General features: G+C 46.5%; 1 protein-coding gene across 7 annotated transcripts in view; it reads left to right on the top strand.

Moving 5' to 3' along the window:
- The window catches only part of ZNF831 (zinc finger protein 831), a 108,517-nt gene that overhangs the window by 7,396 nt on the left and 75,957 nt on the right, over nucleotides 1-25,164 (top strand). For 4 of the 7 annotated variants that reach the window (XR_003204677.2, XM_025853267.2, XM_025853263.2 and 1 more), the window contains exon 1: nucleotides 8,365-8,749. The exons of 1 other annotated variant lie outside the window; for it this stretch is intronic. The gene's annotated coding sequence lies outside the window, so the exon portion shown is untranslated. Of the gene's footprint in view, nucleotides 1-8,364; nucleotides 8,750-12,752; nucleotides 12,806-17,165; nucleotides 17,248-25,164 lie in introns of those variants that run through there. 2 more of the 7 variants (XM_025853264.2, XM_025853265.2) reach the window with 2 other exon arrangements.

Genomic DNA, 25,164 nt, shown 5'->3' with positions numbered 1-25,164 from the left:
CCAGACAGTCTGACCAAAATCCTGCTTGGCCACCAGTGTCATCCCCAACCTGCTGAGTGGCTCACAGCTTAGCACCTGGAGCAGCGTGTCATGCAGATCCTGTTCCTGAGTTCAGGAGTCCCTTGGTCTCCTTACCACCTTCCTTAGGAGAACACGTGCTTTGGCTGCTAGCCCCCACACTCCGAGTTCTTCCCCTCTGAGCCAAATTCTGTGCAACTGGACCCAAGGAGAACAGGAAGGAGTCTACAAGATATTAAGCATGCTCCAGACCCATTGGCTGACTTTGGAGGAGGTCAGGGCTGATTTCTGTTTGGCTCTCTTCACTAGGCCAGGCACATCTGCACGGGCTGGACTTCCTGGGGAGCAGAAGGCTTGGCAGAAGGAGCAGATTGCTTCACTGAGAGGGGCCCACAAGGTGAAGAGCTTAATTGTGCTGGACGCTACCCAGACAGCTTGGGTCTCCCAGTTGCCAAGACCTGATTGGGAGGCTGGACGGACATGTTTGATGGTCCCGAGGGTCCACCAGCGCACCCTGTGAAGGGCAGGTCAAAGGTGGGGTGTCCCTGCTGAGGGACAGGGACTCTGTGGGAAGATGCCTGGGCCAGCACAGCCTCAGAGAGGGACGTCCTGCCCTGCCGCTTTGTGCTGCAGCGAACTCCTTTGAAAAAGCCCCGGGCAGCATTGGCTTTCCCCTGTTCTCAGCAGTTGCTCACCAAGCAGCTACTTGGGGCTAGGCTAAGAAAGTTAAACTTTTGTCAAGGAGTGCCTCGTTTAGTGAGAGAAAGTGATGTGTAAACTGATCAGTACGGCACACGGCGCTGAGTGCGTGAGGAAGGATATGCCTGCTGCCACGGGACCCTGGAAGTGGGGGAGGTCCCCTCAGCCAAAGCCAGTTGGGTCATGCCTGAGAGAGGAAGGAACATTTAAACAGCCCGGGCCCATTCTTCCCACGCAGGGACAGGGAAACATGCATCCACAGTGGGGACTTCTCCAAAGATGCACACGCGCATAGTCACACCTGTTGGTAAATCCCACAGGAGGCTTGGCTAACCCCCTTAGAATGGGCACCTATGTGGTCTCAGAGCAGCTTTATGAGCACCAGATCCAGGGCAGAAAACAATAAGCGATTTGATAATGCATGCTTTTTTGCTTGGATTTTTTCAGCCCTGGGAGGTAGAAGCATGATCCACAGCAGCCCTTGCAAATTTGTTCTTTCTCCTTACATTCACTTTCTCTCATGTAGACTCTGAAAAGTTCCTTCTTTTGTTCTGACCCTGTTGTTTCTCTCAATTGCTCTCCTCACCTCCACGCATTGTCTGATGCTTCTTAGAATAACATTTCTCCTGTGGCCTAAAAAGCTCTGCACCATCTTTCGTCTGCCTGCCCTCTGGCCTGTCTCCCAGCTCTCTCCTCTTTGCTATTACCCAGAATGCCCTTAGCCTTCTGCTCGTCTTAACCTGCCACAGGAGTGCTTGCCTCAGGGCATTTGCACATAGTGCCCTCATGTTTCCTCATGGGTGAATCTTTTTTCTATTTCAGGTCTCTTCCCAGGCATGCTCCTTCTTCCCTTTCCCTCATCCCTCATCAAACCACTCCAGTTTTCTGCCTTCATCACACTCATTTCTGTCTGAGATTACTCCACTCATTGATGTGTTTTTGTAGTTATGATGATGTCTCTCACTAGAATGTCAGCCTCGTGAAGGCAAGGACTTTATCTGTCTTACTCTCCCCTGATCCTTTGACCTAGAGTTTGGAAACTGGTTGGTACTCAAGCAGTATTTGGTGAATATATACCTGTTGAATGCAAAGTCCCAGACACCTGGGAGGGGTAATGTCTTCTTTCTTTCATTGCTTTTTTGGGGTTAGTATCTACCTATTTGGACTTTGCCCTTATCTTCTCCCCAGTTATTGTGATCCTCTCAAGGCAGTGGGAAGTGAAAGGACAGATTGGACAAAGCCAGAACAGGCAGGTCAGGAAAACAAACAAGGCTGGGCACACGTACCTGGACATGTGTCTGCATCTGCACATATGTGCAGGTAACACCACGACAAAAATAGTGGCAGCCAGAGTTTGGTGTTGCAGGGAATGGTGTGGGCTCTGGTGAGAGGTGGGTTCTGGTCCCCCTTCTGTGACCTTTACAATGAGGACGTGGTCGATTGGTTTTAGTACAGATCTCATGGTAGATGGTTTTGTAGAGGTCCAGATAAAGAGGCTTCCGATGCGTAGCTCTGTGGGGAAGAGTGCCATGACCAAGTAGCCATGGGTGCCAGGAGGGGAGGGGACTGGTGCACCTGCACTTGACATTGCTGGGTTACATGATCCTTGAAGTAGCTTTATCTCTAAATTCCGGGAGCCCTCATCCACTGGGCATGCTAAGAGGTGGGCTGGGGACACTGAGTGAGGGGGCGAATTCTCTCACATTGGGAGACTTCATCTTCAGAGCCTGGTCTTGAGAGATGTGCTAAAAAAGCTCTCCTGGGGGTAGGAAATGATGGGCAGTCCGAGGAAGGTGTGGATGAGGTGTATGTTTTCCCTGGTGCTTAGCCAAAGCTCCTGAAATTGCCAGCACTTAAATGCAAGTCCTCCTGCTGGGAGCTGGAGGTCTTTGTGCTGCTGGAAGCATGACATTGAGGTCACGCCACCCCTTCCCTCTGGATGTGGATGGGACTCTGGACTCTGGCTTTGGAGGGAAATTGGGTGGCTTACAACTCGAGCTCTACTTCCTTCCAAAAAGGCTTCGGGGGAACTTACAGTAAAAACACACCCAGAGGATAGGACAGTCAGAAATAGATCAGAGGCCACCAAGAGGAAGAGAAAACCAAATCTCCAGGAAGGTCCAGGATCTCTCAGGCCAGGCCTTGGATTCGAGGAACAATCATCATTTGGTCTCATAAGGATAAAAGGATTCTCGGCTTGGAAAGGCAGCTGGCAGAGGCTAATATACAAATCTGTGTTTTAATCTGTTTATCGAAATGTTTAAACATTGTTTTTGTAAATACATCCAAAAGACACTGATTAGCCAGTTTTCCAAGTGGTGGGGTGTGGTGGGGTCTTAACCCTGCCATTTTGTTCCCCATCTGGACCAGTGAACTCTTCCCTTTAAAAAAATAAAAACGAAAAAAAAGGCCTTACATAAGAAACTTTTGGAAGTGTTGGGGGGTGGGGGGAGAAACCAGTTTTTCTTGTTACAGTTGAAATGTATGGCTTTTTCTTTCTGCTCTAAAATATTAATCTACAGAAACAGTGGGTGACGCCAGCAAAATCCCTTCAGGTGCTGGAAGTGATTTCATTTTTACACTGTGATTAAAAGTCTGATAGCCAAGTGCTCAAGAGCCACATCACGTCTTCCTCCACAGGGATACAATTTGTAGGGAAACAAAACGCCCTGCCTAACCCTTGCTTTTCGGCTGTCACTCAGGCAGCCAGGGGCGATGGTTTGGGGAAATGAACGGCAGCTGGCAATTACGGCAGGAGAACATCGGGGGTAATGGGCCCCGGGAGGCTTTGTACCTTTCCCCCGACGCCGCAATCACAGCCGGTGCGAGGCGGGAGACAGCTTGATGGAGCCATCTCTGTCGGCCCGATGGGAGCTGTTCCGGAAAGGGTCAGGAAAGGGGGAGCTCTGTTGCGCAGGGAGAGGGGAGCAGGGCCGTTTGGGGGAAGCTGTCCTGTGAGTCATGAGGACGTCATCTCAGTGAAGTTCTGCCTGGTATCTTTTGAGAAAGACCCTTTTAAGAAAGCATAATGCTTAGGGAGTTATTTTAATGGACATCACAAAAATAGATGAGGCCCATGTCCATTAGGAGTATTATTATTATAGTAATGATACTGTTTGCAACACATTAAGTGGTAAAAGCAAGTCAATTTGAAGAAATGTGTTGTACCTATAAATAAAGGTGCCCTACAGCTTGGTGCTGAGGCACGCTGCAGTCCAGCCCCTTCCCGTCGCAGCCCCCCTGAAGGGAAGGGCGTTGTTCCACGCCCCCCAGTAAGCAAGTCACAAAGTCCTGGCCAGGGCCTGGATGCGGCCTCCAGCCCAGCGCCCCTTCCACAGTCCCACAGCGCCTCTCTCCCCTGCGGAAGGAAGGAAGGAGGTGGGGGAGAGGGAAACTCTCCGTGGGAATCAAGTTTCCATTTCAATTATTCAGCTGATCCTTGACCCCCATTACCATGGATAATCAAAAACTGGCTGGATGCATCATGTTTTAAATAAAAACATTGTTTAAGTGGCCCCAAGGACGTGCAGACAGATAATTGCATGGGGCACTCACGCAGTTACCCTTCGGGGAGGGGGGCCCTTTTCTATCTGCACAGAAATGAGAACTGCAGCCATCAGCACGAGGTCACACATCTGTGGAGTGCTCCTTTCTGAAGGGGCTTGACAGGTGCACCTCATTTCCCAGCCTACATGGGTTGTGATTACAAACCTCTTCTGACAGTGAGGACAGTGTGTGGAGGATGCGGAGGGGAGCTGACCTCCCAGACGACCGGACTTGAATGCAAATCCGAGTGCGCGTGTCCCCAAGGTGACTCGTTGTAGAGCCCCAGAGCTGCCTGTGCCGCTGTGACCCCTGCCCCCGGAGAGGTCAGCCTCAGGCTTCCCGTGTCAGGAGGGTTCCGCCTGGTTTGTACGTTTGTAAGGCTCTTGGTGCGAGGTCTGCCTTTGGCCCAGAGAGCGAGGGATTTGACAGGGCTCGTCACTCAGCAGACGCTGCCGGAGGGCTGCCTCTGTGCCCAGCACTGCGCGGGCTGTACGGCAGGGCGTGCGTGAAGGCCTGGCAGGGAGGCTGCGCTGGCGACACATGGGGCATGCGGCTGGAGAAGGGCTGCACGTACAGAGCAGGAGATGGGCCGTGCATGTCCATCTTGGGAGATTCTGCAGAGAGGAGGGGGTGGTATCTGTCTTGCTCGGCCTTGTGTGGCCTTGGTTCTTCACGTACTGTGTTCAAAAAAACAAACAAACATTCATTGATTTGGTGCATACTTTTGGGACTGTGACACTGTGCTAGGTGGGCACAGTTCTGGGTCCTTCCAGTGCTTTGAAGAGGGCCACCAGAGGTGGGGCTGGAAAGGCAGGTGGGAGGACGTGGGGAGAGGGACAGCACTTGGGGACCGGTCTGGCAGCTGCTATTGACTTGACTTGGGAGGCAGCGGGAATGACTTCTTTGTGCCCTGCTTGCAGGGGTGGTGGCCGGACCAGCCCCCAGCCAGTGCCTCTCCCTTCCTCTTTCTGCCCCCGAACGGCACACTCGGGGACTGGGGAAGGTCCCGAGGCCGAACCCCAGAGGCAGGGGCTCATTCTGCTCCTGGCTGTGGCTTCTCAGCAGGAGGGGGGGAGAGAGAGAGAGTGTGTGTGTGTGTGATTCTTCTGTGGCTTCTCAGCAGGAGTGTGTGTGTGTGATTCTTCTGTGGCTTCTCAGCAGGAGTGTGTGTGTGATTCTTCCGCGGCTTCTCAGCAGGTGTGTGTGTGTGTGTGTGTGTGTGTGTGAGATTCAGCAGGAGTGTGTGTGTGTGTGTGTGTGTGATTCTTCGGCCCGGTCTCACTGGGACCCTGGGGCGCCTGGCGTCTCCTCCTATTTCTGCTGTCGCTGCCTGTACCTGCACAAGCTCGCTTTGTCGCAAGAACAGCCATGGGAGACTGCGGTGTTGCCAGATGAAACTAGCTCCCGGCAAGGGAGTGATAGATCTTTTCTATTTGTTTCCTTGGTGAAAAAAAGGCTGGAGAAAGGAAGTTCACCATTCTTTGGAAATTATGTTTCTTTTCTTTTTTTGGTGACTATTGCCAATGCTGAGCTCATGGGCTGTCTGTTGTACCCGCTCTGGAGAGTTATGTTCTGGCGCTCAAGAACTTGGCTGGGGACTGATTATTATTACATCGAGGTATGAGTCGCGCACCATGAAATCTATCCTCTGAAGTGTACAATTGAGTGTTTTTTAACATAATCACACATTTGTGCAGTCACCACTATGATCTAGTTCCAGAACATTTTGAGCACCCCCAAATAAACCTTGTACCCATTAGCAGTCCCCCCCTCCTCCTTTCCCAATCCGTGGCGGCCACAAATCCACTTTCTGTCTCTGTGGGGTTGCCTGTTCTGGACATTTCCTAGAGGTGGAAGCCCGCAACATGGGGCCTTGTGTGTCTGGCTTCTCTCACTTAGCATAACGTTTTCAAGGGTCCTGAACGTGATAGCAGGTATCAGGACTTCATTTCCTTTCTGTTGCCTAATGATGGTCCATTGTATGGATGTTTGGATGTTTATCAGTTCATTGTCGATGTATTTATTTTCAATCAACTCCAAGGTTTTTTTTTTTCTTTGCTGTTACTGTTTTTTTTTTTTTTTTTAAGATTTCTATTTATTTATTTGACAGAGAGAGACACAGCGAGAGAGGGAACACAAGCAGGGGGAGTGGGAGAGGGAGAAGCAGGCCTCCCGTGGAGCAGGGAGCCCGACGCGGGGGCTCGATCCCAGAACCCTGGGATCACGACCTGAGCTGAAGGCAGACGCTTAACGACTGAGCCACCCAGGCGCCCCTGCTGTTACTGTTTTTTAATCAATGTTTTAGCTCTTGTACAGGAAACTTCTTCACTAATTTATCTTAATGAAGTGTTTTCAAACTGTAACTTTGGAGAAAAAAGGCAAATCAAAGTCCTTTTAGGATATAGAGACAAATTTGTCCTTGAGGACCTTCTTAGCCAAGCTTCTGGACCAGGCCTCTCAGAGAGTGGGGGTGGCAGTGTCCCAGAGAGCCTCACCCCTTTCTGCTTTGGTCCCTCCTTTTCCACAGCACTCAAGCTGCCAGGGCCCTCCCCCCCACGACCGGCAAGGCCGTTGTCTTCACCATGAGAGCTTGGGTGTCTGTTGGCTCATGCCAGCTTGTGTTTCCAGTAGCCCCCGTGCCCCCCTTGTCCACGGCTGCCCATGGCCCTCTCCCTGTTGAGTCAGGGGAGCATGTAGAAGTCTGGCCTTCGTGAACTTTCCGGCCTTCCCAGCTTGCCTCTTGCTGCCACTTCTGCCATCAAACTTTTCCACATCCGGCAGTGCCCAGCTCATCTGTCATTTTCTCCAGGAAGTCTCCCGAAACTTTCTTCCTCTGGGCTCTGGCAAAGTTTTGTTTGTATGTCTGTTGTGGCCAGGGGTGTTTCTGACAGTATTTAACAACGGAAGAGGTGCAAGCACCAGCAAATCAGAACGGACGGTGTCAGAGCCAGGCAGGTATTTACTCCTGGCTTCTGGGTTCTGGGGATGTCCGGGGGGCTTGAGGAGGGGACTCTGAGGTGTGGCCATGCCACACATGCCAGCCGAGTTCCGTCTCACGCACATGGACCGGTTGCATCAAAGCTGGCTCTGCATCGGTCACTTTTCCATTTTCAATGGCATCCTCCCTGTGGCCTCTGGCACAGCCAGTGAGGTGCCTGCTCACTGATGCTGGGGGGACGGGGAGTGGAAGCCACGTGAATCTGCATCATTTGGTTCTTCCAAAGCCTAGATCACTCAGCCAGATGAAGTTTGCCCCCAAACCCAACCTAGCTGAACATGAGTCTTAGATACTTGACCAGCTGGACATTACTGACGGCAAAGTGGGGCAAGGAAGCCTCCCTCTCCCAGTGAAAAACTAGCACATTCAGAGCAATGGGACACCGGTCTAAAGGAGTTGATGTGCCCCCAGTCCGCATGTCCAGAGTTGCATCTGGTCAACCCTGTTTCTCTCTTGAATGCACTTCTTTCCAGTAGCGTACCCCATTTTGCTGTCAGCCTCCACCACTTAGAACAACTGTATTTTTCCCTCTCCATTGCTGTCATGTTTGGTCCTTCCAAAGTTGTAGGGAGAGAGGGGGACTCAGGGTGCACAACTTAAGGGACACCTGAAATGCACTCGTCGGCACTTGTCGGGGTAATAGTTCACTGCAATGTGTTACAAATAAAAATGAATGGAAACAGTTCCAGGTTGGACAGACTATTCAAGTTGTAAGTGGGGACAGCACCCCAGAGATCCTTGTGAGGTCTCCCACCATATCACCTGCAGTGGAAATGCTCGTTCTGGGCCCTTGGGAAGCTCCAGGTATGCATGTGAAGGCTGTGCAGACGCTCTTTCCAACCCCACAGCCAGGAAGGGACCACACTGACTCTACTTCTTACCAACCTGCCCAGAAAAACCTCCCCTGTGGTGCAGGGGGCTGCACACCCTCATTTCCAGGGGGCAGGCTCTGTTTATGGTTGTTAGATCAATAGTCACAATTACCAGACTCGAGCTGTGGCTCTATTTTTTCCCCTGTGTCTAGCTCTTCCTGTTTTCTAAGGGCTGCTACTGTGACATTAAGTAATGTATAGAAAATAATGTACTTCCTATTTCTGAGCCAGCCCGGGTTTCGTCTCTGCTTGAGTCTCCTCCGTGCTGCTCAGAATGGTGCTTTTCCCAGTTAGATACAGAGTTGCCTCAAAGGCCAAGCAATGAGGGAGCCATCCTCTTTTGCTTTATTTTCTAAGATGCAGGGAGCATCTCTCTGTGCTTTGAGATGCTGCCTGCAGAGTGGGAATGGTGGAAGATGCCTCAGACACCTTCTCAGCAAAGAGTCGCAAACTCCCTACGTGGAGTGGGAGGAGGGTGTGTGAGCCCCCTCTGTCCTCGGGAAGGGGGCTGCCCACAGGTCTCTTCAGGAACTATGGATATCTTCTCAGTTTCTGGCCAGGTCATTTGTGTTTGAGTTGGAGCATCATTGGCTGAAAATCATCACGCTTCATAAAGGTATGTAACATGTCCCATGAGACAAGCATATAGAAGAAGCCAGCTAAAAAAAAAAAACCAAACTTTTTTTTTTACCCTGTGTTCTTAATGATATATTTATCTTCAAGCATGCAGTTAAAAAGAAATACCACGTAAAACTGGGTCTGACCCAGTTCAGTAATTCTCTTGTGTGCTTAACAGCACTGTTGCTTTTGTCAAAATATTTACTGCAATTCATAATGGCTGTCAGAAACCAGGTCCACAATCCATGTTTGACTAAACATAAAACAACCTATAGGAAATTTGTGGCATTGTAAGCAGTTTTTTCCAATGATAGACCTAATTAAAATGGAGGTGTGAACTGTTTAGAAATATTAGTTATGTTAGCCCAAGAGTTTGCAAAACTAAATGTACAGTAGATTCTAAAAAGGTATTTGATACAGATCCTATTTATGGCACTTGTACTGATCACCCAAGGGTAGCATTTTTCAATGAGATTTACAAGGGACCATGGACCCTGGGCCACGTATTTACACACATATTTGGCTTCCCAGTGTCCAAAATAGCTGAGAGCTGCAGGGTCTGTCAGATAAGCTATGGAGCCATGCTCTGAGAGGTAATGTGCTTCTCTGTTCCCGTAGCAAATCTTTCTGTAAGAATGAAACCAGAGATGTTATCTGCCAAAATGCAGCGAGGGACAGGATGCGAGCTAGAAAAATGATAGCATTGGGTGGCTGGGAAAAGCAGAATCAACGTCAGGGCCAGTTTAAAATAATGTGCCTAATTCTACTGCCCCAGATAAGAGCAGGCATTTTGGACCACAAGGCTAATGTCAGAGCGAGTGTGGAGGTTCTGCAGCCATCTTGGGGGCTGTGGGAAGACCCTGAGAAGCCAGGGGATGAAGATGGGCTTCCTCATTTGCACTTCGGCTGAGAAGTCGGGGAAGGGGTACGGTCACGGAGGAGGAAATCCACGTGATCGGGGTCATCCAGAAGAATCCACATGATCACTTCGTGGTGACCTATGGGAAATGAGGCCACCACAAGAGGCAAACAGGTACCAGGCAGAGACTTTTCTCCTGGTAGAAATTGTAAACATGTATGCAGAGAACCAAGCTTGCAGAAGGGAGGTGGGGGACTTCTGTTTGATTAAGAGGGAAAATCCTAACGTGTAGTACCTGCTGTGCACACACCAATCACATTTATTGTGTTTCCAATTTTTTGAAAAAGTGGACGTGAGCCCCACTTCTTATATCAGGAACGCTCAGCTTGGAGAAGTTGGGTGGCTTATTCAAAGTCACAGAGTTTGTCAGTAGCAGCAGACTCAAAGGCAGGTGTTGTCTCTGGAGTCTAGGGATTCCACGCGGCCCTTCTGGGTGTGGTGCTGCAGTGGTGGCTGAGTGGCCCTGGGATGGCCACACTGGCGGGGAGTTTCTGCAGGGCCCGTTTGAGACATCAAGAGGTAACCTTTTCTCTGCTTTGGCTTGCAACCAAGTGAGCACGGTCTTTGCAGACCTTCATTGCTTTAGCTGTGGTTTCATGATGACCACTCAGTATTCATAGCCATGGTGGAGCTTTTCCATATATGGTAGTAATGTCCTATGTCCTTCGAATATAAGAGTACATAAGGACAGACCTGTACCTCTGAAACAAATAATACATTATATGTTAAAAAAGAAAAAAAAAGAAAAAGATAGTAGGAAGGGAAAAATGAAGAGGGGGAAATCGGAGGGGGAGACAATCCATGAGAGACGATGGACTCTGAGAAACAAACAGGGTTCTAGAGGGGAGAGGGGTGGGGGGATGGGTTAGCCTGGTGATGGGTATTAAGGAGGGCACATTCTGCGTGGAGCACTGGGTGTTATATGCAAACAATGAATCATGGAACACTACATCCAAAACTAATGATGTAATGTATGGTGATTAACATAACATAATAAAATAAAATTAAAAAAAAAGAATACATAAGGAGAAGGGGTTGGTACAAAGAAGACCACGTCCAGGAAAATGATGCACGTTGAGTCCATTACTCCAAGGGGAGCCTTGTGGCACTCCCGGCTAGGGACATGGTTTTAGTTTAGGGAAACTACAGGTGCTGCATTAAATACATTGACTCACACACTGGAAAGGTGGTTCCTATTTCAGTTATTTATTTATTTATTTATTTATTATTTTAATAAATTAGCCTTTTGTTTTGAGATAATTGTAGATGTGCATGTGGTTGTAAGAAAACCAGAAAGACCCCTGTAGCTTTTATCCAGTTTCCCCCAATGGTAACGTCTTGCAGATCACAACTAGGATATTGATGTTGGTATGGTCACTTTGCAGACCATTTCCATCATTACAAGTATCCCACCCTCACAGTCATGCTCACTTTTCTCCTGCCCTCCTCCTCTTAACTCCTAGTAACCACCAATCTATCTTCCAGTTCTAGAATTTGTCACTTTAAGAATGTTATATGGATAGAATCACACAGCATGTAGCCTTTAGGGATTAACTTTCCTTGCTCAGCATAATTCTCTGGAGAATCATCTGAATTGTTCTGTATATTAATAGTTCACCTCTTTGGGGTGCCTGGGTGACTCAGTCAGTTAAGCCGTTGCCTTCGGCCAAGGTCATGATCTCAGGGTCCTGGGATCAAGCCCCGCATCGGCTCCTTGCTTAGCAGGGAGCCTGCTTCTCCCTCTCCTCCCCACTCGTGGTCTCTCTTGCTATCTCTGTCTGTCTGTCTCTCTCTCAAATAAATAAATAAATAAATAAAGTCTTAAAAAAAATAGTTCACCCCTTCTTATTGCTGAGTAGTATTCTATGATGTGGATGTACCACAGTTGGTTTAAACATTTGTCTGTTGAAGGACTTCTGGGCTGATTCTAGTTTTTTGCTCTTATAAATAAAGCTGCTATGAATATTTGTGTACAGGGTTTTGTGTGGACAGAACTTTTCCTTTCTCTGGAATAAATGCCCAGGAGTGCAATCCCTAGATTGAGTGGTAGTTGTATGTGTAACTTTTTTTTTTTTGAAACTGCCCAACTCTTTTCCAGAATGGCTGTACTACTCCACACTCACCCCGCCAGTGTATCTAGTGAATCAACATCCTCACCTGTGTTTGGTGGTGTCACTGTTTTTTGTTTTTGACATTCTGATAGGTGTGCAGTGATATTTCACTGTGGTTTTAATTTGCATTTCTCTGATGGCTAATAATGTTGAACATGTCATGAGCTTGTGAGTCTGTAGGTGCTCTTCACTGTCTTATAAACAGGGGCTTTCACAGAGCAAGGATTTTTCATCTTCAGCTCAGGTCTGAAAACTTTTTAAAATTTTTTATTGTTATGTTAATCACCATACATTACATCATTAGTTCTTGATGTTGAAAACGTGTTTTTTTAGAGAGAGCACGAACAGGAGGAGGGGCAGAGGGAGAGGGAGAAGCGGACTTCCCATTGAGCAGGGAGCCTGATATGGGGCTGCATCCCAGGACTCTGGGATGATGACCTGGGCCAAATGCAGATGCTTAACCAACTGAGCCATCCAGGCGCCCCTGAAAACTCTTTCCTATGCCCTAGATCCTGAAGATTTTCTCCAGTGTTTTTTTCTAGAGCTTTCTGATTTTACATTTTACATTCAAGCCTGTCTCACATTTTGAGTTTTTTGTCTACATAAGGTGTGAGGTTGAGGCTGACCTTTATTTTTTGTACCTATGCATGTCAGTTGCTGAAAAAGTTACATACTCCCTCCACTGAATTGCCTTTGAACCTTTGTTCACAATCAGTTGGGTATATTCGTGTGGGTCTAATTCTGTTTTTTAGGAAAATTCTTTTGATCGTGTGTCTCTTCCTCTGTGAATACAACACAGTCTTGATTACTGTAGCTGTGTAATATGTTTTCAAATCAGGTAGACTGATTTGATTCTTTCCATTTTACTATCATTTTTCAAAACTGAGTTATTCCAGTTCTTTTACCTTTCTATATAAATTTTAGAATAGTCTTGTCTATGCCCATAAAAAGTCTTACTGGGATTTTGATAGGAACGGACTTGAGCCTGCGTGTCAGTCTGGAGAGAATGGACATCTTTACCAAGGTGAGTTTTCCAATCTGTGGACACAATGTCTCCTTCTTCATTTAGACCTTCTTTGAGTTCTTCCATTAGTGCTTTCCACTTTTCAGCAAATAGGTCCTGTATAGGTTTCATTAGATTTATACCTAAGTATTTCAGTACTGTTGAGTGATTCTAAATGGCACTGTATTTTAAGCTTTGGTTTCCAGTTGTTCATTGCTAGTTATAAAAGTAGAATTGACTTTTGTATGTTGAACTTGTATCATGTGACTTTGATGAATTTATTAGTTCTAGGAATTTTTTTTGTAGATTTCTTGGAATTTTCTACATAAACAATCATGTCATTTGCAAAAAAGGGACAGTTTTATTTCTTCCTTTCCTATCCATATGTCTTTCATTTCCTTTCTTGCTTTATCACACTGGTTGGAACTTCCAGTACTGTGTTGAATGAAAATGATAAGAGAGGCATCTTTGTCTTGTTCCCGAACTTAAGGAGGAAGTATTTCAGTTTTTTGCCATTAAGTGTAATATCAGCTGTAGATGTTTTGTAGATGCTCCTCATCAAGTTGAGAAACTTTCCCTCTATTTCTGCGTTCTGAGAGATTTTACCACATGTAGATTTTGACTTTTGTCGAAAGCTTTTTCTACATCAGTTGGTGTGATCATGTGACTTTCCTCCTTTACTGTGTTAATGTGGTGGATCCTATTGGTACATCCTTGGAACCCTTGGCCATGGTGTATAGTTCTTTTTATATTGTAGTCTGTTTGCTAATATTTTTGTGAAGGATTCTGCCTCTATATCCAAGAGGGATGTTGCTCCATAGTTTTCTGTTTTGTGCTGTCTTTGGTTTTGGTGTCAGGGTAACATGTAGATTCCTAAAATTAGTTAGGAAGTCTTCCCTTCCCTTCTATTTTCTGGAAGAGGTTGTATAGAATTGGCATTGATTCTTTTTTAAACATTATGTAGAATTCTTCAGTGAAACCATCAGGGTCTGGAGACTTCTTTTTTGGGAGTTTTAGAATTACAAATTCAGTCTCCTTAATAGAGTGCTATATAAGTGATCTCTTTCATATTTAGCAAATTGTGATAGTTTGTGCTTTTTGAGGAATTTGTCCATTTTATCTAGGTTATCAAATTTATCTGAGTATCATGCTTATTCACAGAATTCCCTTTTTATCCATTTGGTATCCACAAGGTCTGTAGTGATATCCCTGCTTCTTGCCTGATACTGCTAATGCATGTCTTCTCTCATTTTTCCTTTCTCAATATTTGTAGAGATTCTGAAGATCAATTTATTGATCTTCTGGAAGAAGAAGATTTTTCCTTTCATTGACTATATTATTTTTCTCTTCCAACTTTATTAATTGCTTTCCTTTTCCTTATTATCTCCTTCCTTCTGCTTGCTTTGGGTTTATGATGCTTTTCTTTCACTAGGTTCTTGAAGTAGGAGCTTAGATTATTGCTTTGTGGCTCTCTTGTCAAATACAAGCCTTTAGTGCTCTACATTTCCCTCTGAGCACTGTGTTAGCTACACCCCACAAATTCTGAGATGCTGTATTTTCATTGTCATTCATTCAGTGTTTGTTGTTGTTGTTGCTACCCTTGATATTTCATCTTTAAACACATGGGTTACTTAGTGGTATGCTGATTCATTCCAAGTGTTCGGAGATTTTCCTGTTACCTTTCCATTATTGACGTCCAGTTTGATTTTATTCTGGGCAGAGAACACTCTGATTTCAGTTCTTACTAAGGTTTGTGTTATGGCCTGGGAGATGGTCTCTCTTGGTGTGGCATTCTGGATCCTGGCAGGAAGTAGAAATTACACAGGTTAAACAAGAGAAGGTTATGACAAGAAGTAATACCTTTGTAGAGAATGACTCTAAGATGTAAGGAAACTTTATAAAGTACTTTAGGATTGAGAAGAAGGACAAACTTGGAAGAGGTTCCTACCTCATTGGAGAGGCTATGGCTTGACTCTCGAACAGCAGAGAAGCTGGCTGGTTTAGCCAGACTGGAGCTTGCCTGGAGTTACTGGGTGAATGATAGGCCACATTCCAGAGTGTAGGCAGTCAGCAGGTGATGGACAATAGGAGACATGGGTCTACACTGGGAATCGGCACCAGTGGGGACAGAGGCCTTTGGAACTAATGGGCTGCGTGGGTGGGAGGTGGAGTGGTTCTCTGTGGATGCCCACCCCAGCCACAGGTGGGCTGTGCATAGGATACAGAAGGAGCTACACAACCATGTGACTCTCTGGCCATAGGCAGGCTGTATACATTCTGAACAGGAGCTTTGGTTTCCATGTGTGGGGCTACAGACAGCTTGGTGTCAGGCTGAGGTTGCAAGATTGCAGGGGGAGTATATCTGGGGACTTTGGCAGGGGTAGGCTCCAGTAGATGTCCTTGCACCCACACCACTGACCCTCTCCTTGGCCCCTGCTGAAAATTGCAGGAAGCCTCTCCTTCCTGGAATGTCCCTTAACATTGTGCCGTCTTTAAAATCTTAAAGGAATTGCACTGTTTATCCTATAGCATATGTTGAAGGGTACATTTGGCTCTGACAGGCAATAAATTAATAACTGACATGGCCTGCCCCTGTGGCCACTCAGCTTCCATGTACATATTGGGACTTCCTTAACACAATGAAACAACTCCATATTTCTGCCTAACAAGATACATCTTTCCTTCCTACAATTGAAGAAGTTTAACTCTTTCAAAATGAGAACAAACAGTCGTTATATCCGTCATGGGCTATATTAATTACTACTCAAATTCAGTCAAGGGCTTCCTCAATATTCTCTTCCCTAAAGACCAAGTTGTAAAGTTAACCTCCAATAACTCATGCATAAAATCTAAAAGTATGAAGGAGAAAGAAGTAGAGGATGATTAGTATATGTAAACAGACCCATTGGTACTGTATGCATAGAGATCACACATAAAGCTATTCTAGTCCTCATTTCTGCAGTTGGCCATGAAGTTGTGGTTCATTCCAGAGTTTCCTTGCCCTCAGGGCAGGACCTCAGCCTGCTCTGCATTCTTTACCCTTGGATTATATAGTATTCCCTGGAAAAGTTCGAGTATTTACTTTTTCCTCCATCACTAATATGTGGCCAAAGGTCCCTCTGGGGAGAAGGCTTAGAAGGAAGATCGAGTGTGTCTTTGTGGCAATAGGAGGGGGTCCTCTTTCAGGAGACCTAGCACTCCTGTCTTTCAGGGGCTTCTGGCCTGTGAACTGACTTAGGTCTGAGAACTGGATGAAAGGCCATGATTCTCCATTTGGTGACTCGAGTCAGGTTGTTTGCTACCACACTTAAGAGTGTTTCTTGCCATGTAGACCAAGCAACGTCCTAGTAGGCTGACTACGTTTTTCACTCTTTTTTTTTTTTTTTAAGATTTTATTTATTTATTTGACAGAGAGAGAGAGAGAGCACAAGCAGGGGGAGTGGCAGGCAGAGGGAGAGGGAGAAACAGGCTCTCTGCTGAGCAGGGAGCCCGACACGGGGCTCCATCCTTAGCACCCTGGGATCATGACCTGAGCCGAAGGCAGACACTTAACTGACTGAGCCACCCAGGCGCCCCTACCTTTTTCACTCTTAGGGACACCAGGATTAAGCAGCCACTGCTAAAGATCTCTGAGGCTCAGAGAATTCTGATTACTGACATGTCCCTACTGCTGTGTGGTTGACATGCCTACTTTGCCTTTGACAATTAAGTGCTGCCACTTGGCCTCTGCAATACTGGAATTCAGACATCACATTGAAATCAAGGAGCCTATCCCAAGGGTGGCATCCACTATAGTCATACTTGGCCCGAATAAACAGCAACCACAAAGGTTTTCAGAGACGGAAGTGGCCCCTCATTAATGTATTTCTCAATGTCCTTTGAATCTGTTTCCACACATATATTCCCCATGTTTCTGTGACTATGTATTAGCAAAGGCCTTCAGTTCTTTTGGTGGATAAGCTGTTTCCTCCTGGGTCACAGTGTATACCTGACCACCCAATCATGCTGAGACTTGATTCTCGTTTGGGGTCTTTTGGCAACAGGGGGTAGTTAGGGTGGGTTCAAAGAAGAAAGAGCAGCCCCTTTCAAGGTGTCTTCCCCAAATGAGGGTATCACAGGGCTTTTAAACTGACAGAGACAGGTCTTAGACATTGGAGGGGAATCTGTTGCTGCTGCTAAGAGAGACTCAGGATGACCCAGACATCAACATTGTCAATTTCTTGAGGTCCAATGAGATGTCCTTATTCCACGTTTCAAGGATCTCATTTTTTCCCCATTAATGACCTAATTTTTACATGAGAAACTTGGCAAGACTGTGAATTCAGCTGCCATTTTAATTCAGCAACTTATACCATTACATTTTGTGTTTGATTTTCAGCAATGTCGGCCCTGTGGCTACGAGAAAGAAGAGATTCTTTTAGGGCTGTCATGGAGGCTGTCTGCTTCTCAGACCATGACTTGAGGTGGGAGTTAACAGACCTGAGCTTGTCATTTTCTCTCCGTAAGCACTCAAGGGCACTCAGAAACATTCATCCCACACCACAGCCCTTGTAGTCATCATTACTGCCAACACGGCAAGAGCAGAAGCCACTTGAGCTCCCAAGGCACGTGCTGCAGTTGGCACTTTATCACAGTCAACCACAGATGATAGCTTGATTAATTGTGATGCCACCGCATGTCAGAGGTTACAAGCAACACATTTCTCATTGGCAAGGAGCTCAGCATCACACTCAGGTCCAGGGGCATGACCAGATCAGTCCCTAGATCCCATCTTTAGGGATCTGTGTCCCGGGACCACTCCTAGAATTCTGTAGTAGTCTGTGTCTAATCAGGAGACAGAAACCACAGTAATTGACACTCCAGAAGTTTAACATAAGAATGATGAACTGTAATAAAAGACCAATTATAAGATATAAGGCAACTCTGTGTGGTACCTTAGGGTAGAGAGATTACCCAAGAAAGGACATACTTGGAAGGGGTTCAGACCTCATTGGAGAAGCTGTGGTTTTGCCATTGAACAGCAGAGAAGTTGACTGGGTTAACCAGACTGGAGCTTGTCTGGAGTTGCTGGGTAAACAGTAGGTAAATATCCTGGAGTGCAGGCAGGAAGCAGGAAATGTTGGTGTGCACTGGGAGTTTGGACACCAGTAGGGACAGAGCTCTTCAGAGCTCGTGGACTGTGTGGAGAGAAGTAGGTCTTGCTGAGGGAGCAGCCACTTTGTGTAGATCCCCCCAGCCACAGATGGGCTGTGCTCTGACTGCCGGGCCCCTAGTTTCTCTGTCAAGAAGGCTACAGACACATCATCTCTGGTCTTAGGCTGTACAGTTGCAGAGAGACCACATCTGTGGCCCGTGGTTTAGGCAGACTCCATCAGATATCCCCATCTTGAGTATGCGGTTGCTCTCTGTATGACATCGTAGACATGTAGTTCATCAGAGTCCACTGGTGTCATTATTTTACCATTGGGACTGAAGTATAACAACCTTATCTTCATTTGCCCTCCCCCATTTATGGTTATCTTAAATATTCTACATGCATTTAGAACCATATGAGACAGTGTTGTTTTTGTTTCAGCCATAAAACATCATTTTAAAAGTTCTAAGGGAAATTTAGAATTTACCTATATTTCTATAGGTATACTAATATTACCTGTATTAACCTATATTTTTACTCTGCTACTCTTTTTCCTTTTTTTTTTTTTTAAGATTTTATTTATTTGACAGAGAGAGAGACAGTGAGAGAAGGAACACAAGCAGGGGGAGTGGGAGAGGGAGAAGCAGGCCTCCCTCTGAGCAGAGAGCCCGATGTGGGGCTCGATCCCAGGACCTTGGGACCACGACCCGAGCCGATGACAGATGCCCAATGACTGAGTCACCCAGGTGCCCCCTCTTTTTCCTTCTTGATGTTCCAACTTTCCTTCTTTTATTATTTCCTTTCTGTTTAGAGAACTTCCTTTAGGTATTCCTTTAGGGTAGGTCTGCTGGTGACAAATTCTCTTGGTTCTCTTTTATTTGAGAGTGTTTTGATTTCCCCTTCATTCAAGGAGGATATTTTTTTCTGGATATAGATTTTGGGTTGACAGTTCTTTTATTTCAGCCCTTTCAAAATGTACCATTTTCTTCTGACCTCCAAGTTTCTGATGAGAAATTTGCTGTCATTAGAATGGTTTTCCCCTTTAGGTAAGGTGTCATTTCTTTCTCATTGTTTTCAAGATTTTTTTCTTTGTCTTTAGAGGTCAGAAGTTTGACTCTGGTGTATTTTGGTGAGGGTTTCTTTGGTTTTATCTTGTTTGGGATTCACTAGCTTCCTGAATCTGTAGGTTTTATGTCTTTTGCCAAGTTGGAGTTTTCAGCCATTATTTAAGTACTGTTTGAACTCAGTCCCCTTTTACTTCTCCTGCCAGGACTCTGATGACATGAATATTACACTTTTTGTTAGTCTCACAGGTTCCTGAGACTCTGTTCATTTTTTCACCCTGTTTTCTCTCTGTAGTTCAGACTGGGAATTTCTATTATTTTATCTTCAAATACATTGATTCTTTTTTTCTGTCCCTTCCATCCTGCTCTTGAGCCCATCCACTGAGTTTTTAAAATTTTGGTTATAGCATTTTTCAGTTCTAAAATTTCCATTTGGTTGTTCTTTTCTTTCTTTTCTTTTCTTTTTTTTTTTTTGCTGAAACTTTCTATTTTTTAAATTTGTTTCAAGCATATTCATAAGTGTTCATTGAAACATTTTTATGATAGCTGCTCTAAAATCTTTGTCAGATAATTCCAACATTTCTTGCATCTTGGTGTTAGCATCTGTGGATTTTCTTTTTTCAGTCAGTTTCTTCCTGTTTCTTGGGTATGGCAGATGAGTTTTGATTGAAATGTAGACTTTTTCAGTGCTGTGTTATGAGAGCCTGGATTGATTAAACCTCCTGTTTTAGCTGGCTTTCTTTGATACTGCTCAGCAGGAGAAGCAGGTAGATAGACGGCCAGGTTGCTCACTCCGTCTCAACCCCCAAGGAGGAGCTTCTCATTAGTCCTTGGAGAGGGTGGTAATTTGGCTCCCCACTGGGCCATCACTGATTTCTCCCTGGGAGATAGCAGTGCCTGGAAGACATAGGATGCCTTGTTATTACTTCCCACGTGGCCTCCACTGCCACCGTGGACAGGGGTGGCCTCCTTGCTGTTAGGCAGTGTGAATGTCCTGACTTTCTGCAGTGCTTCCTCAGACACCACCCAGTAGGTGGGGAAAGTAAATAAACAAACTGTGACACACCAACATACTGGAATACAACCCAGCAATAACAAGGATGAACTAATGAAGCACGCAACAACCTGGATGCATCTCAGAGGCATTATGATGAGTGAAAGAAGTCCGACTAGAAAAGTTACGTACTGTGCAGTTCCATTTATATCACATCTGGACAAGGCAAACCAACAGGGACAGAAATAGATCTGTGGTTACCCGGCTAGGGGAGGGGAAGGGGGTGATCAGAAGAGGTGTAGGGTAACTGGGAGGAGGAGGTATTCTTCTGTATCTCCATTCTTTTGGTGGCTACACTAGTGTGTCTGCTTATCAAAATTCACAGAACCATATACTAAAAAGGTAAACAGTACCGTATGTAAATTGTAGCTTAATTGAAAAAACAAAGTTCAGCGCAGCCTGGCACTGCCAAAAGATGGAGAAGTTGGAGGAGTACCATCGCTTGTCAGCCAAAGCATCATCTTTGTGGGTCCTAATTGACATGACTTTAACAAGTAGAGCCCACAGGCCCCTGTAATGTGGATCTGTGCATTGCGTTCAGTGCACACAAGGTGCATATGTACAAAGAATGCCTGCCCACATGCAGCATTCCCAGAGTGGGCATTTGAATAGGTGGGGGTTAACTCTTGTAATCTTCTGAATTCCATCAATATTTGGGACCCTCTGTCCTACTCTGCTTTGAATTCAGCACCACATCTGTTTGCAGTTTTCCTGCCTAATTAGTATAATCATAGAAAACAATAACCATCTCCAATACCATATTCTGAATTATGTTATCTCACACTGTAAACACACAAATCTGTTTATAGCCTGCCAGGCGATCATGAATTATAGTGTTATGTACCATTTTATTTTATGTGTCCTGAGCTGCAAGGGATCATGATAAGCCTCCAGCATGGCCAGGCCTGTGGTGCGGAGAACTGGTGTTGGGATACACAACAGCAAAGGTGACCTTCAAACTCATGGTCTGTGGATAAAGGGAGGTGGTCCTGGAGGATGGTTCTCCCCTTTGGCTTATCCCCATCTCTTGGCCAAAAAGAGAGCTCTAAGCTGTGCTTTCTCCATCTGCCATAGAGGAGAGTAACAGTGACAATGGTGATGGGGACAGGCCTCTTGTTATTTAACTGAGAAGAGTACCTCGAAAGCTACAATTGGAGGTCACTTGGTACCTAGACATTTTTCTCCTTGCTTTGTGGTTGAGGAAACAAAGGTCCGGGGAAATAGACTTTCCCTGAAGGAATCACAAAATATAGTTGGGCAGGTTGGTATCTGTGAATGAATTTCCTTTGCATTTAGTGTATCATGTCTCAAGCATGCCAAACACATTCCCACCTCAGGGCCTTGGCTCTGATACCCCTGTGGCTCACTCCATCACTCGCTTCCTGTATTTGTTTAGACGTCCTGACCCATCCCATTTAAAATGGCAACCCTCCCTCCTTGCCTGCCTCCTCCCACACCCCCCCACCTCACTCCTACCCTTCCTTACCATGCTCTGATTTTTTTCCCATGACACTTATTTTCTGATGCATTATATAATTTATTTAAAAAAAAGCTCTCTCACCTGTCTGTGTACTGGTGTATCATAAGGGAAACCAGCACATGAAATAACACCTGACATGGAGTACATGTTCCATAAACATTCGAATGGATGAAAAAATGAATTTTCAATACGTGAAAGCTAAACTGGACTCCTCTATTTAATGTCATCCTGAGCAGTGCTAATAATGTACATTCTACCACTTTTTGTTTGAAATATTTTACTAAATAAACAGTGCGTTGTTAATGTGAACACCCCCATCATTTTGGCACAACGTCCAGCTGATGAGACCGAGTGTGGCAGAACCTACAGTATTTTCTAAGCCAGGGACAGTGGGATATCCATGCTGCCAACTCTCTCGGCCAGTGAGAGCTCTCCTGTGTGTCCTGTGGCCTCTCTCCTAGCTGTTTCTTTTGCATTCTAACAGTGTTGATCTCAAATGGATGTCAAAAAGCATGCGAGTCCTTGAGCTGGATTGCCTTAAGAACTGGTGGAAAATAATCTTGCTGTGGGTTAAAATGCTAGTTTTTAGCTATCGAGGCCCTTCAGAGAAGTGGGCGAGAAAACAGAGGGCAAGGATCAGACACAGAGGCCATCGTCAAAGCTGAGTTAGCCTGCAGGGTGACCAACGGTGGGAAAAAGGAAGCTGAAGAAACTCTGTCAAGACCTTTCAATATTTGAAGAAAACAGAAAGTACAATGCCACTGCCAGAGGGCCTCATCAATTCTGACCCCTTTCAGTGCTGGTGCAGTTGTCTATCCCAGCAGCGGATCCTGGGAAAAGTGGGTTATCATGTAGTCACAGCCTATGAGGGATATGGGGTAAGGCAAAAATCACCACTGGTCAAAATTACCCTTCAAATTCCTCAGGTAGGCACCATGTTGCTATCATACTATTCGGTTAGTTCTTGCTACCTAACAACCCCAAACATAGTGGCTTAAAATGACAGCCATTTGTTGAGCTTATGATGCTGAGGGTCAGTATCTTAGGCTGGCCTCAGTCTAGTGGGTCTTGTCTTGGCCGGGCTCACTCAGGTGTCTGTGGGCAGCAGGCAGCTCTGCTGGGCACTGGCTGGACTAAGGTGGCCTCGCCGGGAAGGCTTGTCTTGGCTCCACGTGGTCTCTCGTCCTCCAGGCGGCTAGCTGGGGCTTGTTCTCATGGCTGAGGCAGAGCAGAAGCATACAGAGTTCTTGAGTGCTAGGCTCGGAACCAGCTCACGGTCATTAATGCCACCCTGTCACCCAGAGTCGAGGGGTAGAGAAAAAGTCCCCTGATCTTAATGGGAAGAGCAGCAAAGTCCCCTTGCAAAGGCTGTGGAAACAGGGAGGTGTGAGGGATTGAGGCTGGTTTTTGCAACCTGCTAACAGTATTTCTCAGTACCTCAAATTCAGTCAGTTTTTCCTTTGGTGTTAAAGCTTATCTTATTTCTTTGTTTGATCACCACATGCAGCAGGGGACTTGTCTAGTCAGTGTGCGGTGCATGAAAAATACTGCTAGCACTGGGATTATGCTCAGCAGTGAGGTGCTCATGGCGTGAGAACCAAGTGGGCTTCAAGTCTGCTCATTTTACCCTGCTGTTTGCTTATGGAGTTGACTAGGGGCATTGCCAAGAGATTGAAATGATTATTTTCATTTTTGCTCAACCTCCCCACATGTTGTGGCTCTGTTGTATAAACCTTTGGGGTTTCTGAGAGATGAGAGACTGGAGCAGCACGGCTTGGTCCATGTCAAGTGAGGAGTCTCTTTACACTGGAGTTTCATGGACACAAGTCTCACCTGCCCCTCATGCCTGACTGTGTGGGGACATAGGAGCTGGGGGTGTCCTCTGCTTTCATTGGGCCCTGATTACAGTTGACTTCTTTCTTGGGGGGGGGACAGGGTGGGCAGTCACTGGATGGGTCACTGAATCTGCCATGGGGCTGACGTAGCTCCTGATCGAAGTTAGGCCATTTCTTTATCTTCTCCAATGCTGCACTGATTCAACAGTTAATTTATTGAATACCTACTATGTGCTGGGCCATGTTTGGGACACTGGGACATCTGGGCCAATGGTTAATAATATACAGCCAGTAACTGTTAACGATTCTGGAAGAGTTTCATGGTATGAAGAAACAGAGCTCACTCTGTGGCTCAGACACACACACAGCAGAGCGCTCCTTTCCTTTGCCTGTGGTTGACTGGCTCTTCTCTAAAGCCCTGTTCCTGGTTAGCGGGAGGCAAGAAGAAAAGTTAACTTGTATTTATTGACTCTTTTGAGCTGGTACTTTAGACCAGGCGCACTTACAATCCACACAACTCTCACACCACCATATGGGGGAGGTATTACTGTTTCCCCATTTTACAGTGAGGAAACTGAGTCACAAGGAGGTTGTGTGGGTCGTCTGAGGTCACAGCACAGATGAGTGTAGGGTGGGATTTGGGCCCTGCCTCCCAAGCCCACTCTCTAACCAGTCTGCAGAGCAAATCAAAACAAATGTCCAGTTCCTTTGGGTCTCCTCATATGATATCTTTTTTGCCCCTCCTCCACCCACAGCATCTCCACAATGGCATCTGTCAGTCCACTGGGCCTCTTCAGGGGTTTTGTTACAGAGCTGTTCTTCCTACCAGGTGCCCTCTTCTCAGCACCATGTCAGCCCCAAGCCAGACCCTGTCCAGCCTCCAGGAAGACCTGTGGCAGCTCAGGATGGCTCAGCCCCAGGGGCCTCCCTCTGCCCAGCCTCGCCTTGCTCTGGCCACCTCCTTGCAGAGGGCTTCAACAGAAAGATGGGGGACAGCCTGGTGTTGCCCAGGCTTGCACCTTCTCTTGTCCTGCTTGCCTTCCTCTTCTGGGCCCATGCCCCCCTCACCATCTTCCAGGGCCAGGAATTGGAGCATTTTCTTCTGTTTCCCATATGAGTGTCCTGGGACTGCTGTGACCAAGTCCCCCTGGGACACTGGGAGGTTTAAAACAATGGCAGTGTGGTCTCCCACCATCCAGAGGCTAGAAGTCTGAAATCCAGGTGTGAGCAGGGCTGGGCTCGCTTTGCAGGCTCTTGGGAGGCTCCTTCCCGACTCTTGACGCTTCTGGTGGCTCCATGTGCCCCTTGGCTTGTGGCTGCACCCCTCTGTCTCTGTCTAGTCACATGGTCTTCATGTTGACTGTGTGTGCCTCTGCATCCTCCCTCTTCTTACACAGACACAGGTCATTGGACTTAGGGCCCACTCACCTCCAGGTGCGGTTCCTCTTGTCTTGGAGCCTGAAACGTCAAAAGAAGAGAGAAGCTAATTGTGAAAAACCTTTTGCCCTCAACAGCAGTATCTGCCCTCAAGATTATTGTCTTACCAGAAATCCTGTTGTGCAAGCAGGAAGCTGAAGCTTACTTACCTTGTTTCTCTGTCTTCCTTCTTCAGGAGGGAGCACGTTTCCCAGCAGCTTGCCTTGGGAGAGCAAGTCTCTCCCTTCTTCAGCATCCCCCTCCCCCGGAACACCAGCAGTGCCTTCTGAAGCGGAAGCCTGGTGTGTACTGGGCATCTCAGCCCCTGTAAAGCACTGGGGCTGCTGACTAGCCCATGGCCGGCACTAAATAAGGCTCAGCTATGCCTGCTACCAAC

The sequence above is a fragment of the Callorhinus ursinus genome, unplaced genomic scaffold (genome assembly GCF_003265705.2).
Source record: "Callorhinus ursinus isolate GAN/ISIS: 27379988/994484 unplaced genomic scaffold, GSC_fseal_2.0 scaffold53, whole genome shotgun sequence".
NCBI lineage: Eukaryota > Metazoa > Chordata > Mammalia > Carnivora > Otariidae > Callorhinus > Callorhinus ursinus.
The sequence above is the reverse complement of the archived record's forward strand: the minus strand, read 5'-3'. Positions and strand labels throughout refer to the sequence as shown.